The sequence below is a fragment of the Macaca mulatta genome, chromosome 20, assembly GCF_049350105.2.
Source record: "Macaca mulatta isolate MMU2019108-1 chromosome 20, T2T-MMU8v2.0, whole genome shotgun sequence".
NCBI lineage: Eukaryota > Metazoa > Chordata > Mammalia > Primates > Cercopithecidae > Macaca > Macaca mulatta.
This window is the reverse complement of record NC_133425.1, coordinates 71,566,348-71,573,942: the sequence shown is the minus strand read 5'-3', so window position 1 is coordinate 71,573,942 and position 7,595 is coordinate 71,566,348.

Sequence of the window (7,595 nt, the reverse complement as noted above, 5' to 3'; positions counted from 1 at the left end):
AATGAGGAAAAACTACTAACAACACACGCCATTTTACAGACATGTACTATTACTTCCTATTGCCTTACTTTGTTAGAAGGACAGTAAATAAAAGAAAGGAATACAGAGAGAAAGAAGGTGATAGGGAATAAACTCTACTGCTATTTTGGCTTACCAGTACTTTAATTTTTTAAAAAAAAAAGTTTGTATATTTGGTTGCATAATAATTGTACTCTATTGGGTTAGTAAAATGCCAAGTAGATAACTGCATAGCATTATTTTAAAGCCAGGGAAAACAGATGAACTATTCAAGAACCACAGTCACAATGGAATGGCTTAAACATTGTTAAACAGGTTATACATAAAAATAAAACACACTAAGATGCTTTAGGTTTACTTCTTTTTTAAAAAAAAGATAATGGGCCAGGTGCAGTGGCTCACGCCTGTAATCCCAGCACTTTGGGAGGCTGAGGTGGGTAGATTACTTGAGGTCAGGAGTTTGAGACCAGCCTGACCAATATGATGAAACCCCGTCTCTACTAAAAATACAAAAATTAACTGGGTGTCGTGGCATGCGCCTGTAGACCCAGCCACTTGGGAGGCTGAGAAAGGAGAATTGCTTGAACCCAGGAGGTGGAGGCTGCAGTGAGCCAAGATTGCACCACTGCACTCCAGTCTGGGTGACAGAGCAAGACTCCATCACAAAGGGAAAAAAAAAAAAAAGACAATGATATAGTATTTTATACTTTTGACTATACCTCTATTATATATAGTAAAAACTAAATTTCTGATACATGTTGGACTTATGAATTTTTACCTGCCTTTCTACCTTGTTTTCTTCTTTCCCTCCCTTCTACTTCCTTCTGTTTTTCTTTTCTTTCCTCCTTTCTTATTTTCTCCTTTCATCCCTCCTCTTACTTCCTTCCTCTCATTCTCTCATCCATGGTAAATTTAAGATGCTTTGAGTCCTGAATTAAACTTAGGGATAATGTATGGATGGTTTTAGACACAGACTTGAAGCATTAACCTGTCATTCACCTTAGCCCTGGGGGTTAGAATAGCAATTCATGATGATGTCACCTTGGATGAGCATGCTCATTTTTTAATATTTCATTTGTTCACATAAGTGTAATATATTCAAATATTTCATATTAGTTTGTGAAGGAGGTATTTCGGACTCTAATATTAAAGAAAGAGATTTTGAGATTTTAAATCTTCACACTATTAAAATCCCACGTCCTGAAATACTGATTAAGATTCACTGTGTTTTTAAGCCAAACATTTAGGAAGCTTTCTCAATATATATGCATGAAGATGATATTTAATACTCTTTAAGCTGTGGAAGAACACCTATAATAAAGTACACAAATGACCTCTAATTAGGAAAGCTTTGCTTCAATAAGCTTGGAATGACTCATTTTTTTGAAACTGTTGATACATATGCATGAAAAGTAAATCTCCACACCAGAGTAGCTGAAGATTTTTACTTACTTCATCTTCTAGAAAGTTATAAATAGTCGAATGAGGTAACTTAAAGGTGAACCAGTGAAAATTGTAACTAAATGAATTTTTTACATATTGACGTATTTTTATCATTATCCATTTTAATCTCTGTCCTCAAATAAGAGCTATTTCTGGAAGAAAATAAACATAATTCTTGTTAAATAAAGCCCCACATGCACATATATTTGTATGCAGGGCTAAATTTAACAAGAATCATATACAATACACATAACAAGAGCTATATATATATATATTACTTACAGTAGTAAAATGCAATTGGAATACATTTGACAAGAATAATTCTACTGTTTAATAAACAAATGTGAATCTAAAAAATCTTTTTTATAGTCAATGTTGTCTTTCCTTCCACTCTTAAATTTTCATTCCAACCATCAGACATAATGATTTTTAAAAATCTACGTTCATGTAAAATGGACAACTCTTTCCCGTGTAAAAACATCTCTTTTGAGAAGTCTAATATATGGTTTTTGTACTATGTATAACTTTTAAAATTCATCTCCTCTCCCTTGTTTTGCCTTCTCTTGGGTTGGTAAAATGTAAAGTAAACAAGCACATTGCATATATTCAGGGAAAGCAAAGAACATATTCAAGAATGAAAGTCATGACACGATAGCTTCGTCATTTAAAAAAATATTTTATATTTTTTAAAAATCTACCATGAATTATGCAGTATATCACACAGGAAGTAGGGGTAAAAAGTGCTCCTGGGTTGGAAGACACTGATAGTTATAGAAGATGCTTAATGGTCAGAATTTTCAAATGGTTGAAGATGAAGTTTGTCACCACAGACAAAACAAATTATGGAGATTTAGATTCCCATAACGGCAGAATTAAATTACCTATTTCATTCTCCTAATAAACAGAAACAGAAATACAGTATTTGGTGCCCTTTCCCCATCTTCCCAAGAGGGAAGTTCTTTGTGTGTAACTAACTGTACCAGGTATCCACTTTGATTTATGATAAACTCTAATGTGAAAGAGCAAAGCCATGTTGCTTTTCATATAATTATATATTAGTTCAATAAATATTTGTCATTTCAAACTCTATTAATTAAGATTCTTAATTCTCAGAGGTAATTCCAATATAAGAAAGAGTCTCTAACACATAATTGAATAGCCTGCAAATGACCTCAGAGGTTTGATTTCTTTATTATTAGATATAACAGGTATTTTTTATTTATTTGGGGGAAGTTTGTAGAGATGTTTGTAGACCTCATCTAATTTACACTACACAACCCTTAAGCTCTCATTCAAATCCAAGGTTCTATGAGATGAATAAAAGTTTATGAGTGTATAATGTTTTTGATTACTTTTGAAGAAAATTATGAAAAAAATGATCTTTTAGGAAATAACATTAGTTTCTCTGGGGTAAAAGTTAAAATGAAGTTAATTTATTTTACACTGTTCCCAGTTTTATCTGATTGGACTTTAATTTAAAATTAATTCAGCCTATTTGGATAGGTGGTGCACAATTAAATAGAAACAATTACCTAAGTCATGTGTAAATGCAAGTTTAGCCAAAACCCCCACCTATGTTTCGCTTTCAAAGTGCCTGACAGTTCTGGATAATATTTACAAAAAGGAGTTCTGGCCAACACAAAGTCCGCTTCCAGAAATGTTACCGGGTATCACAAGTCAACTTAAAGCATTATTAATCTCTTCGGATTTAACGTTCTCACTATTAAATTTCCAGAACATAATATTGCAACATAACAATTCAGGGATATTAATTCAAGAACACTTAATTTCTTCAAAAAATAAAAGTTAATAAATCTTTAGTAGCTGGAACATTTTACATAATTTTAATATTCATTACATTAATAAAGGTACTTATTGAAAAAGTGAAATTTCATTGAAAAGTTTACAATGCAGAATAGCACTCTCCCACATCCCCCAGCCCACTATTTATTAATTGGATAACTGAGGTCAAGTCATTTGATGTATTTTTGTTCCATTTTCTTCATCTCTAAAGTAGAAATAACTACTTTCTTCATCTGTAGGTTGGAGATAACCCTACCTCTTAGGGTTGTTGTGAAAATCAAATTAACAAATATGTATAAAATAATGTGCACAATGCCTGGAACATGGTAAGTGCAAAATAAATGTTAGCTATTCTTATTATCACCCCTACCTCTCCTGTTCTGATTTTCCCAGCTGTCACTCTCAAAATTTCCCCTGGCATTTACCTCTATATTTTTTTTAATGATGTATCACTTTTGTACCTTATTTATTTGCTTTTGACTCTGACAGACATTTACTTTGTGTGTCCACACCATTCCCCAGTGTCTCCCAAACTACCCATATAAAGTTGCTATTTCATAGTTCTGATTAAGAATCGTCAGTGTTTACATTTTGTTTACATTAATTAGAAATTTCAGAGACAAGTAGTAATAAAGCCAACAACAGCAATTTAAACAAGCAGAGGCTCTATTTTTATCTCACAAGGATTCTGGAGGTAGATGGTTACTGTTCTTCCCTGCTGTCCTTAGTATTTTGCCTTTTATTCTTACAGTTGTCAAATAGTATCGCATGATGGCTAACTCAGCTCCAGGCAACAGGACCACCTTCAAAAGCACGGAGCAGGGGCTGGCCAGGGTGGCAAAATCCTTTCATCTCCTCTGGACTGTTCTTATTAGCAAGAAAAATAACTTTCTAAGAAGTTATCCAATACAATTTCTCCTGCATCTCATTGACCAACACTGAATCCTGCAGTGGCTCCCAACTCCAAGGCAGGCCGTGGCAGTTGAGGGTATTACACAAAAGAATGGCACTGCCTTAATTGGCTTAGAGGAGAGAGTCTCAAACTTTCTCAGTTCACAGGTCCATTGGTATCCGTATGATTATTTTCACTGTGCCCGAGGCAAAAGAAATATCAAACAATCCCTTTTTATAAGTAAGTTGGTACCAAAGAACGTAATATGTGTTTATATCCCCAACAACTTAGTAGCCATTTGAGTAAATACCAAACATAATTGTAAAAACAAAAACAAAAACAAACAAACAAAACAACTAAGTTTACTTTTGAATGACTATAATTACTTACTAAAGGGAAATGTGTGCCTTCTGGGCACTGCACAGCTTCTCACATTTTAAAATCAGATTAGACACCAAACCCCTCATTTCCTATTCCACACTGATTTCCATTTAGTACTTTTTTATTTTTTCTTTTCATTTAAATCACATCAACCACTGAAAATCCTGCTTCACAAAGATAGGACATCCTGGAAAGCAAGGTAGATGGAACTAAGAGTGGAGTCAGGAAGTGCCTTTAGTTAGCTCCACAGACTAAACCTCCCACCCCCTGCATACCTGTATGTGTGAAATGCGGGAGAATTTCCTTTGGTATCAGTGCTCTGTCAACAGAATTTCAGCCAATTTTTCTCTTTTCAGCTCAGCGCTTGACCCCTACCTTTGGGAGTACTGGAAATCCCTAAGCACTGAGATTCTCAGGGTTCCTCTGGGACTAATGATTTGACTACTCACCCACATAAGGTTCTGGGTTTAGTTACTCTGGTTTTTTGTTTGTTTGGTTGGTTGGTGTTTGTTTGTTTGTTTTGAGATGGAGTTTCGCTCTTGTTGCCCAGGCTGGAGTGCAATGGCACAATCTCAGCTCACTGCAACCTCTGCCTCCCAGGTTCAAGTGATTCTCCTGCCTCAGCCTCCCAAGTACCTGGGATTACAGGCACACACCACCATGCCCGGCTAATTTTTTTACTTTTAGTAGAGACGGGGTTTCACCCTGGCCAGGCTGGTCTTGAACTCCTAACCTCAGGTGATCCGCCCGCCTCGACCTCCCAGAGTGCTGGAATTATAGGCGTGAGCCACCGTGCCTGGCCTAGTTACTCTGTTTTTAAATTAGTCACCATTCCTCAGTCACCTTCTGATTCCCAATAAAGCTGTCAATATCTTTATTCAGTGGTGGACTCTCAGAACTCTTTTCTTTTTCCATGTTAGTTGATGGTTTGATTTGGTTGTGTTTTTATTTTAAATTAGTAGACTTTATTTCTTAGAGAGGTTTTCAGTTTACACAAAAATTTAACAGGAAGTACCGAGTTCCCATACTCTCTATCCCCAATGCCCCTCCCCAACACCAGTTTTCACTATTATTTTTCCACTGTATTTCTTTTTTTAATTTAACTCATTTTAAGTTCAGGGGTACATGTGAAAGTTTGTTACACAGGTAAACTTTGTCATGGGGGTTTGTTGTACAGATTATTTCATCACCCAGGTATTAAGCCTAGTATCCATCAGTTATTTTTCCTGATCCTTTCCCTCCTCCCACCCTCCACCCTCCCAAAGGCCCCAGCGTGTGTTGTTCTCTGTATGTGTCCACGTGTTCTCATCATTTAGCTCCCACTTATAAGTGAGAACATGCAGTATTTGGTTTTCTTTTCCTATGTTAGTTTGCTAAGGATAATGGCCTCCAGCTCCATCCATACCCCTGCAAAGGACATGATCTCATTCTTGTTTCATGGCTGCATAGTATTCCATGGTGTATATGTACCACATTTTCTTTATCCAGTCTGTCACTGATGGGCATTTAGGTTAACTGCATGCTTTTGCTATTGTGAATAGTGTTGCAAGGAACATACATGTTCATGTGTCTTTACAACGATAAAATTCCATTTCTATTATTGCAGTGGGGTTTCGAAAAGAGAAAAACCAGGTTGATCAGTGCAACATTTTTAACTGGAAATTCAGACTGGATTCTGGAAATGACTCAATCTTGGCAAGGTTAGGGATAAAAGTAGAGAATCTCTGGTATTGCCCAAATGAAGGATATGCTCTTATTAGATAATTCATGGTCATCCATTGTCTATACCAAATACTAAGAGATTGTGTATTTTGGATCTCGCAAAACTTCCTTTGCTGCCCAGGTACCTAATATTTCAGGATGTTCTAAGGTTCACTTCAGTGCCACTTCTTTCCACAGCAAGGTTGCCCTAATCAATGGGGGGACTTTTTTTTTTTAAATCACCCATCTCCTATTCAAAATATCCATTCATTTCTTCACAGAGACTTAGTCTCTACATTGGTGGGGAATGCGAACAAGTTTTACCCAGGTAGTAATTCTAGGTGATTTGCAGATAGTTTTGCATTTGAGTTTTATCCACCTCTAAATCTGCAAACTTTTTACATTATGAAAAAATAGTACTTTTAAAATACCTGAACACTTCCGTATCTACTTTATCTATTCCTAGATATCACTTTCAATATAAAAATGTTTTCTTATTCCTATTAAGGAATAAGATATGTTATTTTGGAGAAGACATGATATAGTTTCCAATTTAGTTATAGATTAAACATTACCAAATCCAAAAAGTTCCTATATTATTCCTTCTACTCAGCTCCCTAAAAGACTATGAAATTATTGTTTCTTTGAAAGTTTTAAATGCCAGAAATCTTAATATTAGTGAGCCTGCAACCATGTTTCACTATTGATCCTGGATTCAAAGTTGGCAGTTAAAACTTCTACTTCAGGTGAAATTTGCAGAAACAAACAATTGCTTTTATTCTATATTCACATAGGGTATGTGTTAAGTTCAGATTTTATAAAGGAAAAAAATGCCTTAAAAATACCTGTTTCATTGTATTAAATAGAAAGTTATGCTTCTGCAAGCAGGAACATAGATTATGTAAACTAATCTTTGCAATTGCTCATCAGCACATGTGGAAGATTAACTTTCCAGTCTTTTAGAAGCTTGAAAAGACTTGGTTAGTATTTAGAATGAAAAATTGTTATCAGATATTGAAATACAGGAGAAAAGATGGATGGATTTCATTTTTAATGCAGAAATTAGTCACTGAATCCTGATCTTAGAGCTTCTTTTCAAATTATATTTGTTACCTGGAGACAGCAATACATGTTTAAAAAAAAAATTCTGGATTGGTTAGCTTCAAGAAAGTTATATATACCTTTATTTTAAAAACAATTACACACAAATGCACACACATCATTGTTTTGCAAGCTTTCCCAGTAAGAGTAGGGCCACCATATGTGAAAAACTCTTTGTGGAGATGCCCTGAAATTCTATATTATCTTTTGGTTTCTTAACATGTATATTAACACTCATTATTTTATTATGATATAT